This window comes from Lissotriton helveticus, chromosome 1_2 (assembly GCF_964261635.1).
Source record: "Lissotriton helveticus chromosome 1_2, aLisHel1.1, whole genome shotgun sequence".
In the NCBI taxonomy this organism is placed as follows: Eukaryota; Metazoa; Chordata; class Amphibia; order Caudata; family Salamandridae; genus Lissotriton; species Lissotriton helveticus.
The window spans coordinates 120180627-120208428 of record NC_136058.1 but is presented as its reverse complement, the minus strand read 5'-3'; positions in this window follow the sequence as shown (position 1 = coordinate 120208428).

Below are 27802 nucleotides of genomic sequence, written 5' to 3'. Positions count from 1 at the left end.
AAGATTATCAGCTATGCTGATGATACCCAGCTGGTTGTAGGCCTTCCCCAGTCGGCTTACCATCCCGACCGGCTGCACACGTGTTTGGATAAGATCTTCACGTGGATGTGTAGCTCAGCACTCAAGCTTAACGGCTCCAAAACGGAACTGATGATGCTGGGGAATTCCCCTCCCTCCTTATCTCCGAGCAGCTGGCCTAGCTGTCTGGGAGCGGCTCCTACCCCCAAACAGGAGATCAAGAGCTTGGGGGTGTGGTTGGAGCAGGACCTTTCTTTTAAGACACACGCTAAAAAGACCGCAGGCGTGTGCTTTAGTCTGCTCCGATCAGCCCGGAAGATCTTACCTCTTCTCCCAGCGGCCTCTAGGAGGTTACTTATCCAGGGGCTTGTCATCTCTCGGCTGGACTTTAGTAACGCGTTGTTTCTGGGGGCTCCAGAGTCCACCCTAAATAAACTGCAGCAAGTGCAGAATGCGGCCGCTAGGCTCCGGATGGACCTTCCCAGGCGTCAGTCTGCCCGACCTGCGCTGAAGGCGCTGCATTGGCTCCCGGTTAGGGAGAGGCTGAAATTCAAGGCACTCTGTATGGCCCATAAAATCTTGCAGGGGAAAGGCCCACCTATCCTACGGGACATGGTTCAATCATATAAGGCTTCCCGTTCCCTCCGTTCAGCCCTTCAACATCTGCTGCAGGTCATGAGGGTAAGGAAGGTAAGAACTGGTGGCAGAAGGTTTTCCATCAACGTGGCCATTTTGTGGAACTCCCTTCCTCTGCACTTGCGCTCGGAAACAAGCTTCTTACGCTTTCGCAAGCTGTTAAAAACCCACCTGTTTCCTGCTTAATTCCGGTGTCGCGTGTCATGGCGTCTCTCTCTGGATAAGCGCGGGGATGCCCAAGGGTAACCAGGCGCAGTACAAAACTCTTTATTAATAATAATAATAATAATAATATTAATAATCCCCACCGGCTGGTGAGGGACTCTTTTAAAAGAGCTTGATATTATGATTGGGACTGTCTGTTGAGAGCAAAACCAGCTAAAGAGAACAAACAGATAGTCTGTATTATTAAACATTCTACAGTCAATGCTAAAATAAAACAAATAATTAATTCAAGCTGGCATATCCTCAACAGTAACTGTTCCAATGATCAAAAACTAGCTAAACCTCTATTTGCGCATCGCCGCAATAGGAACATCAAAGATCGTATTGTACACTCTAAGTTCTGTAATCCATCAAACGAACAAAAATTCGTACAGAAATCCATCTTCACTAGTCATCCCATCAAAGGTACAATACCTTGTTCCATGTGTAAATCTTGCAATAACATAATTGCAGAAGAGGAGTTTAGCCACAATGGACATACAACTAGGGCCAAAGAACTATGGAATTGTAAGACTACTAATGTTATATATTTCATCCAATGCACATGTTCGCTTGGATATATAGGAGAAACGTCAAGAGCGATCCAAGTTCGCTTAACTGAGCACCGCTTGGCAATAAACACGAAAAAGATGTCTGCCCCTATGGTTAAGCATTTCGTTGAACAGAATCACAGCCCGGAGGAATTCAAATGGCGAATATTAGAGAAAATCCACACGCCTGACACAAAAGGTGGCTTGCAAATAAGAATAAAACGTGAGGTTTTTTGGATGTTTGTTTTTGACACCTTTAAAAATTGACTTAATAGCGATATCCCTTGGGAGAACGCTATTCATTGACCCAATTAAATTTAGCCCTGTAGCTGTTCATTATCAGATCAATAGATTTCCCTTTAATAAAAAATCGAATGCAAATAGTCTGTCCTTTATGTCCATTGATGCAGGTCCTCTACTAAATTCTTAAAATAAATTCAATCCTCAAAAACTTTTACTAGAAATGTTTGCCTTTCGTAATAAAATAGTTGGCAATTAAAATGGTAAATTTGTAGTCAGAACTTATATAGTCCATAAAGCCCGTTTTTCCGGGTTTAATGGAACTATCAATATCGTTTTGTGTATACTGGGGTGTTTATTTGTGGCGCCGGTCCGTTTAAATAGCCCACACCTGTGGAGCTCTCGTTGGCTTTCTAAAATCATCGCTACGAGTTAGTTCACGGTCGTACTACTCCTGGTCGGCACGGTTGCATCTTTAACCACTTGGATGCTAAGGTACATCCACCTCTTCCCATTGAATTTCCATTGAAACCAATGGAAACTCCATGACGAGCTGGGCTCGTCATGAGCGTCGAAGGGGTTAACAATCGGTAGGCACACGTATGGCATAACAGTTTGACATTTTGTCTGCCACAAGCGAGAACTGTAAGGGATTAATGTGCTGCATATGTTAATTTCCCCGCACTGTAAAGTCTAATCGTGAACCTCATATCCGGGGGAACACCTCCACTATGACGCCTTGAACAATTTTAAACCAGTTATTATAGAGTTTATCACTAACTAGAAATCTACTTTTTGTGGAGACCGTTTAACAGCTTTACAAATATCATACTGTCTGTCTTTCTTAGAGCATTTCATCCGACCAATTCATTTGCGACCAGGAGTTTATTGATTTCTTGATTCACTAGAAGGTAATCTGCTTACATCCTGTATTTCCCCGCGTATTTCGTTTTTATTTTTCAGTCCATATTAGAGTTTAGAATTTTAGATCCTTCACTCTTTACAGGACGGTTTACCATCAAATGTGTAGCTTCACTTTGAGAATTTTTCAAACCAAACATAGGTAGTAAATTTATACTGACGAATGAGGAACAAACGATATAGAACCATAGGTCATTTATATGATCTTAAAATTTATTTTTACTATATTAGCTATATAATATAAAGGTTATGTTTGAATAAAAGAAAATCCAAACACTAAATTAATCGGCAATAATCAGTAATAAAATCGTTTTGAATTTATAGATTCGACTTCGAAGAAAAGATCTTCCATTATAAATGGTTTCCGTATGAGAAGCAAGGCCATCGCTATTCTCGCCAGACTGAAGTTTACATAAGATATTCTGATCATTAATATCTAAATTTGTAAGTTTCTTTGATAATCCTCTCAGTCTATCTGCTGCCAACTAACTCGATATACGTTATTATCGATTGGAACTCACTATAATTCTTTTTTATCATGTTATCCCCTATCTTTAGTTAACACGTCCTTTATCTACACTGAACAAAATACAACCGCTAATTTTGAAAATTACAAAGGCAGTAAGTATATCAGATAATAATTTACTGATAGATGTGAACAATAGTTAGTATATATATCCGAAATTAAAATACTGACGAAAGTGTTTTTCTATTGAGAAACTAGCTCTGCAAGTAAGTCCCAAATTGTCCCAGTTTCTATCCTTTGGGTCCTTAGGGTTACCTCCATATAGAAAATCACAATGAGCAATGAAACAAGTATGTTGAATATCAAAATAAGTTTGTCTGCATGAAGAATATGTTACATGGTTACTAAGTGACATTAGGAGAGGTTTATTGAAATCCAGTTGATCTTAGTTAGTGATTTTCTGTATTATAACCTCTCAGCAAGTTTCAAACATGTAGTGCTAATCTTTATATTAAAAAATTGTAAAACCCGGTCACTCATGTCGTTTCAATAATTCTCTGTTATTAGATAACCTGTGGCTTCTCCAGAAGAAGGCGCTGGTCGCCGAAACGCGCGTCGAGAAAATCTTTATGCCACCTCCACCCTTTTCTTTTTATACCCTTTTCCAATTTTGATTGTGATTTTTTTAAATTGTGCTTTGATTTTATGTAATGTTGATTAATTTGTGAAGTTGGTTAAAAATATATGAGAATCAACTTTTTTAATGGTTTTTATCTCTTGTTAATAAAATTCATGTCATTAATGATCTTTTGGATGTATTTAGTAACTTTTTCTCCTTTGTCACTTTTCCATGAGCTTTAAGTATTGAATTGCCTAGGTTGTCATATTTCATAAATTGTGTTTTCCTGACCTAGGAATTATTATATTCATACATTCAGGGGGTCCTTGTTACCTATAAATATCTATATCACTGCCTGCCACACCTAGGGTCAGATCATGTAAGTATGCAATGACAAGAACTTGATAGACATCCTTGTTTGAACCGTACCCCTACATTACGTGCGTGTGTGCGCATCGTAGCACTATTGTAATCGTGCCCTACGCAGGTGAACCGTACCCCGACATTACGTGCGTGTGCGCATCATATCACTATTGTAATCGTGCCCTACGCGAGCGAACCGTACCCCGGCATTACGTGCGTATGTGCGCATCTTTTCACTATTGTAATCATGCCCTATGCGAGCGAACCGTATCCCGACATTACGTGCATGTGTGCGCATCGTATCACTATTGTAATCGTGCCCTACATGAGCAAACCGTACCCCGACATTACGTGCCTGTGTGCGCATCGTTTCACTATTAAAATGGTGCCATACGCGACCTGAAGCGCACCGTACACATGTGTGGATCTCAAAAAATACTTAAGGGACACCTAGGGGACGCGTAGTAGGCCCTGAATGCAGCCTGGTTGTCATGGATACTGAGATTTGAGTGTGTGCTACAGATGTCCTGCAAAAGTCAGTTGGCCAAAACTATACAATGTTGCAAAATGATTTTCAGGGCTTTATGTTTAAAGGGATTGGATGAAACGTAGGATGCAAAGTAATCTGGCCTATCACACCGTACTCCTGAAACTGAAAGCCCCTCAGCAGCACTGATTTAAGGCTGCATGTGGCTGTGAGAGAGCACTTACCTGCACAACATTGGAGTGGACCTCACTGCTGCTGCCTCTGCGTTCCCTGGACCTTTATGTCGCGTACTATGGAGAGGGCACCAGCCTTCACTGAGGAGGAAAACCAGGGCCTGCTGGATGCCCTCCTACCACAGTACAGCAAGCTGTATGGGAGACCAGGGGAGCAGGTGAGTGCTGACTGCACTAGCTTTGACTGTGCACCTGTTGTGTGAGTGTCACAACTGGCATTGTATATTGGTGGGACAGACATGCAATGTGGTTTGGAGTGAGTCTTGGGTGTGTACATTGTGGTGTCACCCATGCAGGGCATGATGTAGTTCATGTGTGTTCACTCCTCACTTGCATCATGCTTACTGTGACATTCAATGCATAGTGAATGACACATTCAGTTGTGCCACACCTTGCTGCCTTTAATTCCCAATTTTACTGAGGTGTAACAGTGTTCGCCCCGGAGTGACAGCTGAATGTACTCACAGATGTTTATGACTTGTGGGGACCTGTGGTGATATTGTCCAAATGATGTGTTTAACATCATGGACATTGAAGCGTGTGAATGTTCCTTGTCATCTGGGTGAGTGTGTATGTGATGTGTTGCACCACATCTGCATGGTGTATGCAGCAGCTGTAGCCGTATGATGTGACAAGTATGCAGTGCTGTGTGCCTGACTTGCAAAGTGAGCACAACACCTGTGACACCTCTTTGTCAAGTGGCACATGTGCAAAGTGAGAGTTGTATCCATCCACTGTTGTCAGTGACAGGCGAGTGATCTGTGCCAGGGTGTGTCTGTGCCGTCTGCTGAGGGTTCTTAAGTGGAGTAGGATATGTGACTGCTTGCCACGTGCTTTCAAACCCCCTGCAGTTGCATGTGTTGTCCAGTGTGTGCCATGAGCAGTGAGTGTGTTGCATCCGTTACGCCATCTGTTGCCTTTCAAAGCCATGTAGTGCATTGGGGTTTGCCCACAGGCCTAATTCACATGGCCAATGATGCAAGTCCTGTCAGCATCCTATGCCCTGTTCACATCATCAATGTAGTGCAAGTGTGTGTCTCTGGGACATGGCGCACGTGTACTGATGTTGTTTCACTTTGTCTTCCTAACAGGTAACTGCCTACGAGAAGGGGGAGATATGGTTGGATATTGTCAGGGCTGTCAGGTCTGTGATGGTACATCGCCGGCAGGACATCAGGTGCTGGACCCGGCGTATTGCCCGGGTCCAGCTGAAGATTGAAGCCCCACGCCGGCATGGTGTAAGCCGTCACCGCACCCCCCACATGCTCCGGGTCCTGGCAGTGGTCTTTCCAGACCTCCATAGGCAGGTGCAGGAGAGACAGCAGCAAGGAGGGGGTAGGTACATGGCTGTTTGTTGTGTTGTGTGTCACTTGCTTCTTGAGGTGCTCTGAAGCCTGGAAACACTCCCACAGTTGGGGTATCTGGTCAGACAGGCTATATGTGCAGTGTAGTTTCAATTCCCCATATTCATCTGGTGCTCTTTTTCATCACTTCCCCTCCTTCACATGTGTCCCCTTGTCTGTGTGTTTTCACATTTGCACATGTCGGTGGTGTCTCGTAGATACGTTGATATGCTCAGATGTGAGTCCCTTGCTCACTGCACCATCAGGATTCAAGCAAGCCGGGCCGAAGACGGCTGTAATGCCAGAGGCTTGTTTCCTTTCCAGTAAAGAATTGGCTTGGTAGTTTGGTCTGCCCTGTTCCCATGATGCACTGGGCCAGGGTCAGACTAATTTGCATGTAGCCAGGTTCTGAACTGGGATGGTGCAGTGAGCTAAAAAACGGTGATGGATCAAGCCCTGATCTTTTGACTGGGTAGGAGTGTTCTGCTTAATTCAGATACTCTGTCCATCACCACCCCCTTTTGAATCGTTTTGGCCACCACAAGTGTGGTAAGGGTATGCTCAGATGTGAGTCCCTTGCTCACTGCACCATCAGGATTCAAGCAAGCCGGGCCGAAGATGGCTGTAATGCCAGAAACCGGTCCCCAGAAGCTTGTTTCCTTTCCAGTAAAGAATTGGCTTGGTAGTTTGGTCTGCCCTGTTCCTATGATGCACTGGGCCAGGGTCAGACTAATTTGCATGTAGCCAGGTTCTGAACTGGGATGGTGCAGTGATCTAAAAAACGGTGATGGATCAAGCCCTGATCTTTTGACTGGGTAGGAGTGTTCTGCTTAATTCAGAGACTCTGTCCATCACCACCCCCTTTTGAATCGTCTGTGGCATTGGTCCCTGGCATAGTTTGTATTTTTCATGTGTCTGCTACATGTGCCCACAGGACATTGATACAAGATTTGGCTTGTGCATACTCACACTGGGCAGTGCCTGTGTGCCTATTCACAACAATCTATTGTTGGTTGTTTGTGACTAATATGTATTGCCAGCCCCACGAGGTGAGCTTGGGTTACTTTTGGAATTGTTGCTGCACAGTTTTTGTTACCCAGATTCAGAGTTCTCACTTCTTGAGCTATATCAATCACATTGACTGAGGGATGGGGGTGTTGTGCAGGAGAGGTCTAATGGACCTGCCTGATTTGGCCTTGGCAGTTGTGACCTGTGGGTGAGAATTGGGTGGTCGATTTTCCACCATGCACTTCCCCTGTGATGGTGGCCAGTGCTTTCATTTGGGGCTTGACAGGCTATGTCATTTGCTTCCAGAGATGATTGTGCCTCAGTCATTTTTGCATACACAAAGGGTTTGATGTGCGGCACTCCTTCTTAATAAGGTAAACAATGATTTTATCAAAGTACTGGTGACAGTGGGATTTTTCGGGTGCCGTGGAGTAGGTCCCTCCTGGCCTCATGGGACTCGGGTTTGAACAAAAATGTTAAGGGAGTGTAGGAATCACCAACACTACTTCCATAGGCACTCCAGTAGGGATGAATATCCTCAAACGAAAGTCTTTATACTGTAAACGATGTAAACGATGTAAACAGGAGGATACAAATTTTCTCAGAGTTCAAATGAATGATTTTATTCAGCTAGTCACATATTTCATTCATAGTGACATTATTCATTGTTCATCATTCATGAGGCAAATCGTTTTCTTATACTCAGAAGTATCTGATTGTAGTGTCAGTGTCCCTATGCATTTCGGGACTGTGGCCCTTCCTCAGGGGACAAGTTACAATCTGTAGACGAAATAGCAGGTATTCAGGTATTGGTTACACCCCCACAGAGCAAATGCATTTAAACATGACTGTGACGTAACATTAGGTCATGCAAGAAGTATCGGGTGCCAGATGTTAATAGTCATGAGTGATTGTGAGACAACGAGGAATATCACGGAGGGTACCAAATGAAAGTGACTAAAAAAGTGTGTGCTACACGGAAATAAACATCCATAGGTGCAAGGCGAAAATGTGAAAAATAAACTCAAAGCATAAGGTCAGTTACGTGGACATACGCAAGGATTTTAAAAGTGCAACCCGAGTGCATGTTGAACTGCTGAACCGCTGTTAGGTGAACCCCCAGTGATCGACGTTTACAAGGTATTGCAATTCGCAATGCGGGCTTACCGAACAGATCTCTCAAACAAAGTCCTAGTGTTTCAGGCGCGTTAGTGATCCGTATGACGATACGGAAGTAAATAGGTGTGTTAACTGCATGCGCGCCGTGCATAATCGGAAGTAAACCAAGGACTGGAGTGTCGGTCCGGAAAGGAATATTGTGTTGCTGAGGGTTGAAAGTGGCAAAAAAGTAAACCGAACATTCAATGGAAAATAACAATAAAACGATAAAAGTAAAAAGTACAGACTGTCTGAAAGGTTAAAAGGTGTAGATGTTAAAAAAATGAAAGACGGACAAGTTAGTGCGGCCATCTTGGATGAGATTCAAAGAAGAAAAGTGTAAGTCAGATGAGTATAAGGTCCCAAGTATACGTAAACGAAAGAGTTGAATATAACAAGATGTGGAAACACGTGGTTAATAGACAACAAGAATAGTGAAAGAGAAGGAGTAGGAGAAATAGAGGGGAGATAAGAAGATACAGGAAAGAGTAGTATGATTACACTCGCGTAAGTAAATCAGAGAAAACAACTATATTACATTCTTTCGTTGAGGCCTTTCGGTTGGCAAGCATTAAGTCTCTTGATCCAAACAATTTCTCTTTGTAGGAGTCTTTTTCTGTTATCAACGCCCAGTTTTGTAGGTACAATCTCCAAAACAAGGAACCTCAATTGGCTGACATTTTGGTTGTGTGAAGTAAAGTGTGCAGCAAGGGGTGATTTCACAGTCTTGTTCCTTATTGTACTCTTGTGTTCAGTTAAGCAAACTTTTATTTTCCTCTCCGTTTTTCCCACATAGGGTAAACCACACGGGCATTTGAGTAAATAAACAACATTCATAGAGTCACAAGTGGCATTTGTCATGAGTTTGATGGTTCTGCCAGATGATGAATGGTTCATGGTGTTGCCTTTAATGATATTGTGATAATGACTGCAGTTGTGGCAGGGTTTGGTGCCCGTAAAAGAGGTAGGAGATTCCATTGGTTGATTTTCTAGGATGTTTTTAATGTTTTTGGATCTTTGATATGCGAAAAGTGGTTTGTGGTTAAAAATTCCCCCAAAATCAGGTTCATGTTGAATCATTTCCCAATTTTTCAAGATGATATTCTTAATGATGGTACTCCTGGTAGAGTATTTTGACACAAACACAGGTCTCTGATTGTTGGTCCGGTTGGTGTGAAGGGTCAAAAGATCTTGGCGGTTCTTAGAGGAGACGCGTTCTCTGGCTGTTTCAAGAGTGGATTCCGGGTACCTCCGTTCTCTGTATTTCTGGAGAATGTTATGTTCAGTGAGTTGGTAGGTATCAGGTTCTGAACAGATTCTTTTAGCCCTTAATAGTTGAGAGTATGGCAAATGCTTCTTCAAATGTGTTGGATGGCAGCTGGTGTAAAATAAAGCGTTGTTTCTGTCAGTGGCTTTGACAAACAAATTTGTGATGATTTTGTTCTCCTGTACGGAGACCTGAACATCCAGGAAAGGTAAACTCTTGGTACTCACAGAATAGGAAAACTGAATGTGGTCATCGATGTTGTTAATGTAGGTGATAAACTCAGTTATTTCTTCGGGTGGGCCACTCCAGATTAGGAAAATGTCATCAATGAATCGCCAAAATGTAAAAAATTTCTGCTTCCATTTAATGTTGTTCAAAATGTGATCCAGTTCCATGCGATGCATGAAGAGGTTGGCGTAGCTGGGGGCTGCACAATTTCCCATTGATGTGCCAACTAGTTGCATGTAATAGTCATTGTTCCAAGAAAAGTAGCTATGGTAAAGTGTGAATTGTATTAGCTCTAATAGAAGAACTTTCAAGCCATCGTCGATGGAATGTGACAGTAAAAAGGATTCAATAGCTTCAATGCCTCTGTTGTGAGGTATGGATGTGTACAATGCACATAAATCAATCGTAACCAATGTGTAAGAAATGTCCGACTCCAATGTCACTTGTTGTAGTCGATTCAAAAAGTCGGTGGTGTCTTGTAGATACGTTGACATGCTTTTGACTATTGGCTGAAGATACATATCTATGAATTTGCCTGTGGGTTCATGTATAGAATTCTTGGTTGATACGATTGGACGAAATGGGGGTTGATGCAAATTTTTATGAATCTTTGGTAGCATGTGTATGCTAGGACATTTAGGATGAGATTGTATTAAAAATGTTGAATCTTTCTCAGTAATGGTTCCCATAGTCAAAGCTTTATCGAAGATGGTTTTCAAGATCTTTGAGAAAGTCTCGGTGGGATCATGTGTTAATTTCATGTACAGATTGACGTCACACACATGGTCTGTCACACTTTTGTGATAGTAGTCATTGTCCATAATGACCAATGCTTCCCCCTTATCTGCTTTACAACAGACGATGTTCTTGTTGCTAGAGATTTGTTTCAATGCTCTGGCCTCTCTACGGTTGAAGTTGTTCCATTTTGGGGCAGGTTTCTTGAAACACTCTTTAATGGCATTCATGGTGATAGTTTCATATGAGTCCAAATATGAGTCCAAGATCTTGTGGCTTACAGGAGCCAGGAAAGAGCTCTTACTCTTTAAGTGTCCACAAGTGTGTGCCACAGGAGGGTCCGTTGGGGGATTTACGTTGGTAAAAAAATGCCGCAGTCACAGGTTACGCATGAATTTATACAAACTTACTTCAACTTCCAATTTGTTTGCGTGGTATGTTGGAACAAACGATGTACCTCGTTGAAGTGTCATAGTTTGCGATTTGGTTAAATTCACTTTTGAAATGTTAATGACTAGGTTATTTTGCTCCTGGTTGCTTGAGCTATGGACGAGGTTGGTTCTTTTGTGACTTCTGCTCCTCCGGGTTCGACGGCGACGGCGGGGCCTTTCTCTAAAAAACGTTCCCCGGATGTTGTAGAGGTGGTTTGAGTGAGACTTTCAGGGGTTGTAGAAGGTGGGATGTTTCTTATGGGTCTCCCGGAGGATGCACCCCTTCTTTGGGAAGTTGATCCGTCGGTTGAACTGCCTTCATCAGAAGTAGGATTGGAATACGGTCTTTTTTGTCTACGTTGGGCATAGACCTCAGCCCAACTGTAGACTTCTCCCAATATGTAGTCCATAGTGTCACGTTTGTATTTTCTGATCTTTCTATCATTAATTTCCTTCGTGTATTTATCCAGTTGGAAATCAATATCATCCAGGGATTTATCTAATTCGTCTTTGGACATATTTTTGTCTAGGTTTTGGTGAATTTGCGCAGTCTCTTTCTCCAGATCTTCGATGACTTTAGAGAGTTCTTCTACTATTAGTAAGATTAGATCAAGTGAGCAGCTGTTAAAGATGGCGTACCATCGTTCCGTGAATTTCGGATTGTTCCTACAGAGAGTAGGCTTTAGGGCAATGCACAAACCTCTCGGGATACGTTGGTCTTTGTGGTATCTTATGAGGGTACCGGCATGTAGGCGTTGGTTCATGATACGTTTGGAAGTGTATAATAGTTGTCTGAGCATGCTGGAATTAGAGAATGTGCTCGTGGAGGATGGATCGACTTCCTGAATTAGTGAGTATATACGGCTAGTTTCTTCAGGGTGAATACGAATACTTCAGCGCGATTTGCAGTTGTATTTGCAATTTCTTCGTAAGACATCTTGAATGGGTGCTCGCACTGGTGTGGCCAGAGACATATATGAATACACAAAGGGTTTGATGTGCGGCACTCCTTCTTAATAGGGTAAACAATGATTTTATCAAAGTACTGGTGACAGTGGGATTTTTCGGGTGCCGTGGAGTAAGTCCCTCCTGGCCTCAGGGGACTCAGGTTTGAACAAAAATGTTAAGGGAGTGTAGGAATCACCAACACTACTTCCAAAGGCACTCCAGTAGGGATGAATATCCTCAAACGAAAGTCTTTATACTGTAAACGATGTAAACAGGAGGATAAAAATGTTCTCAGAGTTCAAATGAATGATTTTATTCAGCTAGTCACACATTTCATTCATAGTGACATTATTCATTGTTCATTATTCATGAGGCAAATTTTTTTCTTATACTCAGAAGTATCCGATTGTAGTGCCAGTGTCCCTATGCATTTCGGGACTGTGGCCCTTCCTCAGGGGACCTTTGAAAGGCGACACTTCATACCATTCGGACGGATCTGATTCTGCCTCCCAGGAGGAGTGGGAATACAAGGCGACACCATCTAACATCACTGTGTCTGTCCCCGCCTCCTCCAGACCCATCTCCACCCTCCCAGTTGCTAGGGTCCCTTCTGTCCGTGCTGCCCCCATGTCTCCTTCGGCCCTGGCACCGCAGCCCCTGCCCCTGTCTCCCCTGCTGCTCTCAGTGCCAAGTCTGTGGACCTACTCCGGCAGATTCAGGTTGGTCAGACATCAATGCTGACTGTCCTCCATGGCCTCACTCGAATACTGACACAGTTGTTGTCATTCATGGAGGGCATGTCAGCTACGATGTCTGACCAACATCGGATTCTATCGTCCATGGACTCCTCACTGACGGCAGCAGTTTCCCTCCTGCAGCGGTCTGTCCCCCCCTCCTTCGGACCCATCCACACCCCCCTCTCCCATACCTGTCCAGAGCACACGTAGAACAACAAGATCACGCACACCAACGGACACAACCAGCACACCACCACAGAAGTGTAAGCGCAGATCTCCTGGCACCCAATCTCAGAGGGATGCAGGCACACCCACAGGGACGGGGGTCAGACGGCAGGCACGCAGCCACAAACAAAGTCCGCAAGACTCACAGCCCTCTACCTCCACTCCCATAGTGTCCCCAGGTGCAGGTGGTGGTCTGGCTGAACTCGCAGCAGTGTGCAGCGCTGAGTTTCTCTCCACCTTTGGCGCTGCACAAGCCACTGAGGAGGATACCTGCACCCACAACACCTACCCTTCCCACTACTGTCCCTGCAGTGCCTGGCCCTGACCCAGATGATGCCCCCCACGGGTCAACAACCCTTTAGGTCCATCATGTGCAGGCAAGTTTGGGGTCGACGACCTCCCCAATGTCCCCCTACCAGACTTTAATGTGGACTGGCCATTGGCCTTGTTTGAGCCGGGACTCATTTTTTAACTCATTTTCATTTGGAGCTGAATAAAGCATTTTATTTTTCATTCTAAACCATTGCATTTCAGGTACTTGCTTTAGGTGCTGAGGGCCTAGGAGTTGGTGTCATGGTCATGTTTTGGGGTTCTGAAAGATGTCTATTTTATGATGGTAATGAGGTGGACCATGTATCTATGTGCCATCACAATGTCTCTACAATTAATCATTGGTTGTGTGTGTTCAGTTTGGCTACAGACATTGTCCCAAGGAGTGTTCCTTCCTCTGTGACACATGAGACCTTCACTACAGACAGTTGCACAATTGTTGTGCTGACATGTGTGCAGATTTCCTAATTTGTTTACGGTTCACTTCAGCAATGGCCATGCCTGCTCACAGATGACTACTGCTCATTAGCCTGTGCCATCCATGCTACTCACTGTACTTGTGTTTTGAGTATGTACAAATGCCTTCATGGACACATTTACCCTTTTTCCGACTATGCAGGTGTGTAATCACAGCCTACCCCTATGTTGGGAATTGTTATGCAGGATATTTGTGCACATGACTCACACTTTTGTGCATTGTTCCCTATTCCTTCCATGAGAAAGTACATGTTGGTGGTCTGACCACCACATGGACATTCATATCAGCCCAGGGATGTACATGACAGTGTGTGTTCCCTTTCGCTCTCTTTGTTTGGTGGGCTGTTACATGACTATACACTATTGTGTCATGATGGTAGGGTGTGTAGGATGCCAGCAACCTCCATGGGTGCGTATGCATGTGGGATCTGACATCACACCCACATGTGGTGTGTCATGCAGTGTGTGACATAAATCCATCCTCTGTGGAGTGGGACACTGCTGTGGGTGATGTGTTGCTATGGCACTATCAGGAAACTCACAAGTTAGGGCTGCTGGGAGTCATTTCCACCCACCCCCATATGTCTAGGCACTGCTGGGAGTCATATCCACCCGCCCCTCTTATGTCTGGGCACTGCTGGGAGTCAAATCCACCCACCCCTCTTATGTCTGGGCACTGCTGGGAGTCATATCCACCTACCCCTCCTATGTATGGGCACTGCTGGAAGTCATATCCACCCACCCCTCTTATGTCTGGGCACTGCTGGGAGTCATATCCACCCACCCCTCTTATGTCTGGGCACTGCTGGGAGTCATATCCACCCACCCCTCTTATGTATGGGCACTGCTGGGAGTCATATCCACCCACCCCCACACTGTTGGGCACTGCTGGGAGTCATATCCACCCACCCTTCATATGTCTGGGCACTGCTGGGAGTCATATCCAACCACCCCCATACTGTTGGGCACTGCTGGGAGTCCTGTGCACCCACCCCTCTTATGTCTGGGCACTGCTGGGAGTCATATCCACCCACCCCACTTATGTCTGGGCACTGCTGGGAGTCATATCCACCCACCCCTTTATCTATGGGCACAGCTGGGAGTCATATCCACCCACCCCATACTGTTGGGCACTGCTGGAAGTCATATCCACCCACCCCTCTTATGTCTGGGCACTGCTGGGAGTCATATCCACCCACCCCCATACTGTTGGGCACTGTTGGGAGTCATATCCACCCACCCCCATACTGTTGGGCACTGCTGGGAGTCATATCCACCCACCCCTAATATGTGACGCACCGTACCCCAACATTCATGGCGTGTGTGCGGCTCGTATCACTATTACAATGGTGCCATGAGCAAGCGCGTGTGAAGCACCGTACCCCAACATTCATGGCATGTGTGCTGCTCGTATCACTATTGCAATGGTGGCATACACGAGCGTGTGAAGCACCATACCCCAACATTCATGGCATGTGTGCGGCTCGTATCACTATTGCAATGGTGCCATACACGTGCGCGTGTAACGCACCGTACCCAAACATTCACGGCGTATGTGCGGCTCATAACACTATTGCAGTGGTGCCATACGCGAGCGTGTGACGCACCGTACAGGTACACTTGCGTTGTTGAGGTACGTTGTACTCACTGTCTGCGCCGTCGTCGGTTTTGATGCACCAGGTCGTAGGCGTACAGGACTGGGATGACACGAACGATGGGTTTCATGGCATGTATGTCGCGTACCGGGGTGCGGTTTGAGCCGGACTCTGCTTTTGTGGCTGTTTTCAAGTCCCGCAGAAAAAGGGTCATACGGAGTGTCGCAGAGATTAATCGTACTTTCTTGGCCGGAAACTGCTGCTTGTTTACATATGGACATAGCGTACTGCGTGACCCGGATACAAATCATATGTATTTTTGTGTCGCACGCTGTTTGTTACGATTCATACGGGGATCGGCTTTGTGTTTGGATCATACTTGATCGTACGTACGGGGAACTTGAAGGTGTACGATTCGTACAGGAAATACGCTCCGTACAGCTTTTCGGAGCACATTTTCCCGAATCGGAATTAACCCCTAAATGTACTAAAAAGGCAATACATGTACATTTAAGTTTTACATGCCATAGTAGTTAAACATTTCTCAAAGTCTTTTTTCACAGCTAAAGGCCTCTGTCTCCCATAGGTTAATATTTGGATTACCTTATTACCTTGTGTAAGCATAATTCCCAATCTGGAAGAGGTGAGCTTTTCAAGTTTGGTGTCTCTGGAATCCTAATTTAAAATCCTAACTTATGGTGAAGTTGGATTTTAAATTACAATTAAATTAAGAAAGTGGGCATTTTCATACTTTAGCCATTTGGTACCTGCTGCCTGTCTCTGATCACTTGTCTGAGGTGGGTGACAGCTGGGCTTTGTGTGTTCCCCCCAGACTGCCATATATAATGGGAGCTTATGTGTGACCTGATGGGCCATACAGGGAGGGGGGAGCTGGACCCAGCCTCCCTTACACCTGAATAGGCTGTGTCCTGCCCCCACACAAAGGGCTACACACACTCCTTTAGTGAGGCTGGAGCAATGCCCTGTCTTTGAAGTCTCCTCCACTTCAAAGGCCAAGCTGGGTATTAGTACTGGACCTCTGACACCACCAGTCCAGTACACTTCTGAACCTGTGAAAACTCTACCAGGAAGAACGACTGCTGTGCTGCTGAAGGACTGTCACTCTACTAGACTGCTGTTTTGCTGGACTCCTGCCTTGCTGTGCTGCCTACTTCCTTCTTGACTGGACCTACACCACTTGAACCCAAAGTGACTCCAAGGGCTAGCTGGCTGGCCTCCTGATATGACGTCTCAGGGACATAAAAGACTTCCAACCACTGTGCCTCTACACCTGGACTCTGCCATCTGTGAGTCTTCGCTGCCAAGTAGTGCCACCCCAATCCTGGATCCTTGGAAGTGGGCCTAAGGTGTTTTGCTCCAGCAAAACTGATGCATCGCTGCGACTGCAGGGATCGGAGCCAACGCATCACCTGTACTGCATGTATGGGAGCCAACATATCGCTGCTGCATGGATTTGGCCTGACGCATCACCTTCGGTACTGCCACTGCGCAACACTTTTCCCGGTGCAGGCAGCCTCGATGACGAAACTCCACATTGCAGCTTCCCTGCTCTTTGAAGCCGACGCATCGATACAACTGCGTAAAGCACCCTTGACACTGAACTTCACATCCCAAGTCCCTTCAAGAGGATCCTCGACGTCGACGCATCAGGATCTAGCACTGCAGCCTTGCCGCATCTCGGACCTGGCACATCGCCTCTGCTGTGTGAGGCATCTTTGACCCAAACCCATGCAATGCAATGCCGCACAACATCGGATTAAGGTACTTTTGTTCAGCTGGCCTAACTGGATGCCTTTATCCAGATTGCACTCCATTGCAGTCGGTGTGAACCTTTGACTGTGTCCAGAGTTGGTGTGGCCAGATATCCCATTTTGGAGCTTTACATTTATTAGCATTATTTTCAGTTAAAACGTTTAGAAATCAATATCTCAAGTTCTACTTACAGGATTTTTTTAGTATTATTTATTTAAGTCAAAACTATTTTTCGAACTTGGTGTGGTACCTTTATTGCAGAAATACTGTATACACTGCCTCTAAGTAAAGCCTGACTGGTTTATGCCAAGCTACTGGAGGATGAGCAAATGTTTATTTAGGGTTGCTTGGCATTTACCCTGACAAGGATTGTGGTTGCTGTTTGACTAAGGTTCAAACCCCAGTCAACCAACAACCTAATTTCTAACAGATTAATATACACTGCATCACTTCAATGGACATACATATTGACTGGCTTCTAATAATGTCATATCATGAATACGTTATGACACATTGAATATAATGTTGTTGTGCAGGTAAAGATTTGTTCAGTATAAAGTAGATGCATGTGCGTTGTGTCCCAATCCCACACAAAACAAAAAGGGCTTAAATATATTGACACAGCAAAACACTTGAACACTGGGGCATGTGAAATTCAAGTGTTAGGAATGACTTAGGTAACCAGGGCTATGTTTTAAGATTTTAGCTGGCGATACTGTGCAATCTTTCATATTCTTCTTAACATTTGAGGAGACACTATATCCCAAAACAAGACTGGCACAAATAATACCTCCATAAGTGATATCCCTGTTTCATTTAGACTTCTGTCTATAACTGTTCCTTTATGCAATCAGATGCAAAATCTTAGGATCATGCAGCAGGAACACATATCGGCATAGCTCCAGCTTACATCCTAGTACACTTGTACACAAACACCTGAGTATATATAATGAAACAAAAATGACATCTTCTATTTTTATTCTTACTTCTTCTCAGACACAATTTACTCTTGCAGACTAATGTTTCCAATGCCTGCACCTTGTAATGGCATTCTGTCTTCACTAGCCCACTCGCTGTGATTGATGATGCTCCTGAAAGTGATGGTTATGATTTTCCTACATGGAAATCAGATGGAGGGGACAGGATTCATATCACCACTATGTTCATTTTCAAGGACATGGCAGCATCACCAATGGAGAAGGAGGGGTAATGGCATTAAACCAGCTCAGCCAGATCTCTGGTCTCTTTGTTGTGTTATGTTACGTTGTTATTTGATATTGTTAAGCATATGTTTACTGAAGTTTCTTACTGCTGTTAGAAACCACAAAGGGCCATTTGTATGAAGCTGTTTTGCGATCGCAAAGACTGCGAATCGCAAAGAAAAGGTGTTTGCAATCGCAAAACAGAGATGCCCTATGTATGAGAGCCATATCGATCGCGAAATTGCTAATTGCAAAATTAGCCATTAGCAATTTTGCAAGAAATCGATTCTGCAAATACATTTGAGGAATCGCTATCTCAGCCACACAAATAGCGAAAATCGCAAATAAAGAATCTCAATTTGTGATTTTCGCAAAACAAAATGCATGAGAAAATCACAAAATGAGAATTTCTGAAATTCTCAATTTTGCTAATCGCAAATAACACCAAGTCTGAGCAGGTGGTAACCAGGTGCAACCTATTTAAAGAGGCCCACAATGCCACAGGCCTTTTCCTCAATGGATGGGCTGTATGTAATAGCCAGGAAGCTGAGAATCAGAGCTGCTGCACAGAGAAAGAGACGCCAGGAATTGATCTTCAGACTGCGCATCACCCTATTCCTGCGGACTGTGGAGGAGATCTATGTGAACTACATGCTGGAGGAAAACAGCATCCTGGACGTAATAGCGGAGCTCAAACCCATACTTGAACACCCCACATGCAGGACACACACCATCCCCACCCATGTACAGGCCTTGTGTTCACTGCCCCTGCTGGCATCAGGGAGTTTCCAGGGGTGATAGCCACAGCAGGAGGGGTCTCCCAGAGTGCGCTGCTGCGCTTCTTCCATGCATTCCTTGATGCAATGGTACAGAGGCTGTATCACCACATCCAATTCCCCAGCACACAAAAGGCACTAGACCAAACCAAGCAGGAGTTCTTTCAGATTGCAAAATTCCCCCATGTCATTGGCTTCATAGATAGGGCCCATGTCGCTATATCCCCCTCACAGAACAAGTATGTGTTCAGGAATCACAAGTCCTACCATTCCCTGAACACATAGGTAGTGTGCAATGCCAAGTATATCATCACTGACAACATAGCGAAATACCCAGGCAGCACCAACAACTCATTCATCTTCCGCCACTGTGGGATTCACTGACGACTCACAAATGGTGCATTTGCTGATGGCTACTTACTAGATAAACACATTGGTAACAAGGACACACCAGTGAAGCACTATTATTCAAGAACAAGGGTCCTTAGCATTTTAGATAAAACAAAAAAGATAGGATATAGGCCATAATTGGAGACTATATTTTGTCACTGTCCAGCCGGACAGTACGTTTTATTTTTCAACAATGTAACTCTTGTGAAAAGGATAACAAGGCACAATCCTGTACCACAAAAAAGAACACAAGAAACTGAAGAATTAAAGAAAATAGAATAAAAAAGAACAGGCAAACGAAAGAGCAACTGTTGGCCACTTTTCAAATCAGTGTTATATTCAAGGTATGCCAACCAACTGCCAAAACACAACAAAATTTAACACAATGGTTTAGGTTGTGAAGGCAATCTACATAGTCGACGTTTCGATCCCTAGTGCTCAATTAATTGGGACCATCATCAGGACTGGCAAATTTACATTATTTGCCTGTCAGTATGTATTGTTTAACGCCCTGGGTCGGCAGGGGTAGCGACCCTGTTCGTGGTGTTTAGGGAAGGAGTTGTGGGTCATCGACCTTAAGGACTCGTGTGGTCCAACCTCCGTCTGGGGTATCCAAATGCTCATGGGTTGAGCACGTTCCCTGAGGGCGTGTGGTGTTCAGGCTATGTCTCGATCGACATAGTGGAGCAGCGGGCGGGCAGTCAATGTCCTATACATATAAAGCGCTGTATAGGACATTGACTGCCCGCCCGCTGCTCCACTATGTCGATCGAGACATAGCCTGAACACCACACGCCCTCAGGGAACGTGCTCAACCCATGAGCATTTGGATACCCCAGACGGAGGTTGGACCACACGAGTCCTTAAGGTCGATGACCCACAACTCCTTCCCTAAACACCACGAACAGGGTCGCTACCCCTGCCGACCCAGGGCGTTAAACAATACATACTGACAGGCAAATAATGTAAATTTGTCAGTCCTGATGATGGTCCCAATTAATTGAGCACTAGGGATCGAAACGTCGACTATGTAGATTGCCTTCACAACCTAAACCATTGTGTTAAATTTTGTTGTGTTTTGGCAGTTGGTTGGCATACCTTGAATATAACACTGATTTGAAAAGTGGCCAACAGTTGCTCTTTCGTTTGCCTGTTCTTTTTTATTCTATTTTCTTTAATTCTTCAGTTTCTTGTGTTCTTTTTTGTGGTACAGGATTGTGCCTTGTTATCCTTTTCACAAGAGTTACATTGTTGAAAAATAAAACGTACTGTCCGGCTGGACAGTGACAAAATATAGTCTCCAATTATGGCCTATATCCTATCTTTTTTGTTTTATCTAAAATGCTAAGGACCCTTGTTCTTGAATAATAGTATCTACCCACGGTCCACAGCTAACTGGTTGGGTTACCTTGTTACAAATAAAGACACCAGTGAAGCACAGCAGCGGCAGGACAGTGTTTAACCTAATTCTTCTCACCCTGCAGGTGACAGTGCGTATGCTGTCCGTGTTTACATACTGACTCCGTACCTGAATCCTGCCACCACTGGGAAGCGGAGGTACAACAGTGCCCACACAGCCACCCGCTGTACCATTGAGAGGACCTTTGGAATACTCAAGAGCCGTTTCCACTGCCTACATAAGAGTGGAGGGGAACTACAGTTCAGCCCGAGACCTGTTGCAAGATCGTGGTTGCGTGTGCCATGCTGCACAACATGTTATTGGCGCGGTTGCCGGACGCCAGAGGCGAGACGAGATCACACAGAACTATTTCTAGGTGAGAAATGATGACACAATGCTACAGATTGGTGCAAGACTGTGTTTTTTATATTCTTACATTCAGGAAAGTTACCTTCACACAGCCTCTGTTACATACTATGTTGGTCTAAATGTCCCACCCGTGTTAAACACTCAGTGCAAACAAATCTTAATAAACATGAGTCTGTGTGCAATGGGTTAACTCACCCATTGCCATGTGTCAGTCAGGGCACCTCAACATCGGCATTGACGACCCGTAGCCCCTCGCTCAGAGTGCACAGTGCCCTCTCCTAAGGCATCAGCAGCCCTACCCTGACGCACACTACGGCGCCTGTCCTGTGGGAGGGGTGGAGTGATGCTGCGCCCGCTCGATTGCCCATTCTCCTCCAGTGAGCTGAGGGCTCCCGTGCCAGCAGTCGCTGCTGCCCGCAGCTGGTCCACTGCACATGTGACCTGCACTAGTCCCCTGGTCACATCCTTGCAGCAGTGTGCCAACTCATGCTGCATGCTGAAGCAGTGACATGACAGCACTGAGGTGGCAGAGGACAGCTGGTTAACAGCCCTCATATATAAGTCCGGGCATGTGTGGAGGCGCTGACACTCCCTGCACCTAGCTGCACGCTCTTTTCACATCCAAGCGCACAGTGCCTCCCGGGCACCTGTCAGGCCCATGAAGCCCACCCTCATTTGTTGCTGAATTGATTTTATTGTTTTTGCCTGCAGGCACTACACCTCCAGGATGTTTCCCTCAAGCCTTCCGAAGACCGTGTCCTCTCCTGAGGCAGCTGTGCTAGTGGACGGCCGTGCCCTGCGCCTGGTTGGAATAGCTGGAGTGGGACATGCAGGGGACTGTGCTCTGTGGTGTCGGTCAGACTGGCCCTGGACTTGATGCCCATCCTCATCTGTGTCCAGTGTTTCTACCTCCAGTGGTGGCAATGGTGGTACAGTGATGCGCCGTGGGCATTTCGGTGGGATCACTGGGCTGCCTTTCTCCTCCTCCTCTTGCCCTGACACTTCCACACTGTGGGATTCGTCCTCCCCTCCTGCCATCGGTCCCTGTGTTTCTGAGGATGCTGTGGACGTAAATGCACACATTAATTTGGTGTCCTGCCTTGCATTTGTCATGCAATGAATTACACTGTTTGGAGTTACATGGGTCCTAACTGTCTGTATTTTGCCTTTCCTGAAACATACATACTGATTGACCCTTGCTGGGTGTCACTGCTCCACTGTTTGGTGCATGCATGCACTGGAATTGCATTTCTGTTGGGTGCCTGGGTCTCTCCTGGGTGTGTGGGTGAAGTAGGGAGGTATCAGGGGTGTGATGGTATGCTTCTTACCTTGTCTGGGGTCTGTGGGATTGGAGCTGTCAAGGTCTGCCACACCACTCACACTCTCCGGCAGCAGGGTCCCCTCGACCAAATCCTCTAGGGCATGGAATCAGTGGCAGTGGACGTCCCACCACCGGTCTTTTTTGCCTCCTCCAGCCTGGCAGCAACCTTTTCCTTAGACCTCTGGTACATATCGTACCGGCGTTTTCTGAGGTCTTCTAGGCTGCGGTGGGTGACGCCAATGGAGTTGACCTTTTCCTGGATGTCTGCCCAGATTCTGCGTTGGCGGGTCTCTGGCACACGCAGGGATTTCTTCCCGAAAAGCAGATCAATGCTCACCACCATCTCCTGGATGAGCCTCTCCTGCTCCCTTTCAGAGAAGTCCTGTTTTCTCTTCTTGGGCGTGTCCTCCTGCTACTTATCCTGTGTGGAATAAATAACACAATATGCCCGAACCACAATTACTCAACAAATATTTTTTGAAAGGGAAGAGATCAATTTATTGTGATCACCCTCGACATCCTACTCAATGTCAATCTTTTTATCTTTTTCGAATTAGCACAAACTTTATAACAGAAAACGAACAATACATTCAATATTTACAAACCTATATATACTTTGTACACACATAGAAAACACACATTATTTGCACAATAAATGAAAATTCCAGCATCAAACATTACAAAAGAATTTTGAATACATCAAAAAAACATTATAACAAACATTACGATCAAAAAATGAGAAAAAATTATTTTTTAGGGGGGATTATAAGCAAATCAATGGCTCATAGACAAATTATTATTGGACCAGCCGGTCCTAGTATCACAAAGATGACAATAAATTCCACCCTAGAAAGTGCCGACGCGTTTCGAGATCAGGCACCATGTCACTGATCTCTCATCAGGGCTGTTTCTGCAAGATGCAAAGAAAATGTTTCACTCATCAATTCCAAAACCACACTCCTTTTAAAACAATGGGCTGTGAGGATCAATAGCTACATACCAAACTTGATTATGGAAAGAGCAGGGCATGGGCATAGAGGATTTCTAACGGACTACTTCTTCACGTGGCCAGGCAGGACAGCCTACAAGAAATTTTGGTGCAATGGTAATCAAACCATCTCATGGTTCCATTATTGCGATGTCGCCTACCACTAAATCAGGCATACCTTGCTATTGTCAGCTGCCGCCAAATGGCGTTTTCATATGTATTCCACCACCATGCAGGTCGACTCCTAAAACAATAGTAGCAACTGCTTTAGTAATGGGGCGTTTGCCTGCAATTTTCAAATCGCACATGCATAGCAAATAACGGGAAGGGCAGGAGCCATTTCGCCTACCTTTACGTTGTATTTTTATGATCTTGTTTTTCTGAAATGGGCTTTCAAGTCGCGATCCTGTATTAAACAAAAAAGCAAGCGAGTATGGGCGCTTATAGCCAGAGTGTGATTGTCCGAGTAAATCGTGAGCGTTAAAAGAGCCTCAAGCCATTTACCTTCTCTGCTGCAACAGCATTATCAAACAAGCAGACAAGGGTGGGGCGGTAGTCATCTGGCCCCGCCCGTTGTATCTGGCAGAAGGCGAGAAACAAGTAAAGAATACCACCTGGTATCGCCCATTAATGGAGGATCCAACCAAAGACATTCAAGGAAAAATTGCCAAAGTTTTAGACTATGGCAAGGATAATGGCTTCTTGGGAAATAAGGAACACGGCTACCTTCTTAAGAAATGTCCCTGGACTCCAGTTCTGTATCTTCTTCCGAAGATCCACAAGAGCCTGCAAGAGCCCCCTGGTCGCCCCATAGTTTCTGGGTGCGACTCATGTCTTGAGCCAATCGCCCAGTATGTGGATTTTTTCCTAAAACCATTTTTGTGTCAGGTTAAATCATATCTGCGTGACACGACTGATTTTTTGCTAAAAGTGGAAGGAACTAGCTTTGATTCACATTCTCAAATCATGGTGACTATGGATGTCACGTCGTTGTATACCCAAATTCCCCAAGGAGAGTCCCTACAAGTGATGGAGACATATCTTGACCAGAGGGAAAGACCACATCGGGTCCCCAATGCCTTCATCTTAGAATTGGCGGAAATAGCTTTAAAGAAAAACTATTTCACCTTTAATGGTGAGTATTACATGCAAGTGAAGGGGACCGCCATGGGGTGTCCTTATGCCCCAGAAATGGCGGTTCTCTTCATGGCACAATATGAATAGAAATTCGTGGAATCTAACAACCCATTCAGAGATCGAATTATACAGTGGTATCGATACATTGATGACGTCTGGCTCCTGTGGCAGGGGAGCCAGGCCGAACAAATGTCCTTCCATGGATGGCTTAATGCAAGACACAGTGACATTCAATTCTCAATAGAAAGTAGCACCAGCCGAATGATGTTTTTGGATGTTGAACTGAGATGTGAAGAGGGACGATTAGTAACATCGCTTCACAAGAAGGAGACTGATAGGAATACCATCCTGCACCATAGAAGTGCCCATCCGCGCAACTTAAAGGCTAATTTGCCCTATGGACAACTGCTCAGAATTAGGCGTAACTGCTCGGATGTGGCCGACTACGAAAGACATGCGAGATCTTTTTGCCACGAGATGCAGGACAGGGGCTACCCAAAGAAGCTCCTTAAGCATTCGTTCAAGCGTGCTAGATACACGCCGAGAGAATGTTTGTTACAAACTAAGAAACGCCCATGGTTGAATAAATTGGTGTGCGTCACAACGTTCTGTCCTGACACCCATAAGTTGCGTCAAGCTGTTTTAAAGAACTGGCATCTACTAGAGGGTTTAAATTGTCCATTCCCAAAGCCCATCTTCGCTTATACGAAAAATCGAAGTATTGGCGAAAATTTGATTAGAGCTGATATCACCATTCCGAAGCCTAAAAGTGATCTTTTGGCACAGTGGAATCTGAAGCCCGTGGAAGGCCATCATAGGTGCGGGAATTGTGTAGCTTGTTCTACCACAATTGAGGGCAATGAATTTGTCCATCAAGGAACAAAGTGGAGACATATGGAGTTCTACAACTGCAAAACGAAAAATTTTGTTTATGCAAAACTCGGTCCATGCACGTTGATTTACATAGGCAAGAACAGCCAACAGGTCAATCAAAGGATCAGCCAGCACAGATCGCGTATCAAGAAGAAAATAATGACCGCCCCGTTGGTTGAGCACTTCTGCGAGAAAGGCCACAATGAACACGACTTTAAATGGTCTGTGTTATTTACTGCGAACTCAATAACAAAATGTCATGACATCGAGCGTGTCTTATTGCAGAAGGAGCCTTACCTTATTTTGAAATATAACAGCACTCAGACTGGCCTTAACAGCTTGTCTGAGATAGCCCACATATAACTGTTAGAGACATACAGTATAGCGGACTGGCAACTGTTAGACATCCCTGGTTGTATTTGGAGCCTTATGTCCTCCACGCATTAATATATCATGTAAAAAGAACAAACGTGGTCAGTGCTTAGCAGGTAGAAATATATAATCTCTAACACCTGTAACCCATGGAGTTTTTGCATGCATTATCAATAAAGCCTGTTTTTCAAATTGCACATGCATAAATAAGAGGTTTAACAAGGACTTTCATTTTGTTCGCTGGCCAAGTGATCGTAGAATAAATGCAAATTAAACTGGCATTTATTACTCATATTGGAATGGCCCATGATTTGGCATTAGTGCTCATAGACAAGTTGTCAATAAAGTTTTGAAGTTTCAAACGCAGCACGCGCCAAAAAATAGACTTCCATTTTTCCTTCATTTAGAATGCTCACATGCGATAGACGCATAATGATTCCATATGCGTCCCCCACATTAAATAAGATCATTTTGTGGTACAAGGCGTGGAGACTACGAGTCCCATCATGCCTAGCTTGTTGCAGTGCTCATTGCACCATCAGGATTCAAGCAAGCCGGGCCAAAGACGGCTGAAATGCCAGAAACCGGTCCCCGGAAGCTTGTTTCCTTCCCAGTGTAAGAATTGGCTTTTGTAGTCTGGTCTGCCCTGTTCCCATGATGCACTGGGCCAGGGACAGACTAATTTGCATACAGCCAGGTTCTGAAACTGGGATGGTGCAATGAGCTAAAAAACGGTGTTGGATTTAGCCCTGATCTCTTGACTGGGTGAGAGTATTCTGCTTAATTCAGAGACTATGTCCATCACCACCCCTTGTTGTAAATATTTTTGTCCACCCTAAGCGTGGAAGGGTATACTCAGATGTGAGTCCCTTGCTCATTGCACCATCAGGATTCAAGCAAGCCGGGCCGAAGACGGCTGAAATGCCAGAAACCGGTCCCCGGAAGCTTGTTTCCTTCCCAGTGTAAGAATTGGCTTTTGTAGTCTGGTCTGCCCTGTTCCCATGATGCACTGGGCCAGGGACAGACTAATTTGCATACAGCCAGGTTCTGAAACTGGGATGGTGCAATGAGCTAAAAAACGGTGTTGGATTTAGCCCTGATCTCTTGACTGGGTGAGAGTATTCTGCTTAATTCAGAGACTATGTCCATCACCACCCCTTGTTGTAAATATTTTTGTCCACCCTAAGCGTGGAAGGGTATACTCAGATGTGAGTCCCTTGCTCATTGCACCATCAGGATTCAAGCAAGCCGGGCCGAAGACGGCTGAAATGCCAGAAACCGGTCCCCGGAAGCTTGTTTCCTTCCCAGTGTAAGAATTGGCTTTTGTAGTCTGGTCTGCCCTGTTCCCATGATGCACTGGGCCAGGGACAGACTAATTTGCATACAGCCAGGTTCTGAAACTGGGATGGTGCAATGAGCTAAAAAACGGTGTTGGATTTAGCCCTGATCTCTTGACTGGGTGAGAGTATTCTGCTTAATTCAGAGACTCTGTCCATCACCACCCCTTGTTGTAAATATTTTTGTCCACCCTAAGCGTGGAAGGGTATACTCAGATGTGAGTCCCTTGCTCATTGCACCATCAGGATTCAAGCAAGCCGGGCCGAAGACAGCTGAAATGCCAGAAACCGGTCCCCGGAAGCTTGTTTCCTTCCCAGTGTAAGAATTGGCTTTTGTAGTCTGGTCTGCCCTGTTCCCATGATGCACTGGGCCAGGGACAGACTAATTTGCATACAGCCAGGTTCTGAAACTGGGATGGTGCAATGAGCTAAAAAACGGTGTTGGATTTAGCCCTGATCTCTTGACTGGGTGAGAGTATTCTGCTTAATTTAGAGACTCTGTCCATCACCAGCCCTTGTTGTAAATATTTTTGTCCACCCTAAGCGTGGAAGGGTATACTCAGATGTGAGTCCCTTGCTCATTGCACCATCAGGATTCAAGCAAGCCGGGCCGAAGACGGCTGAAATGTCAGAAACCGGTCCCCG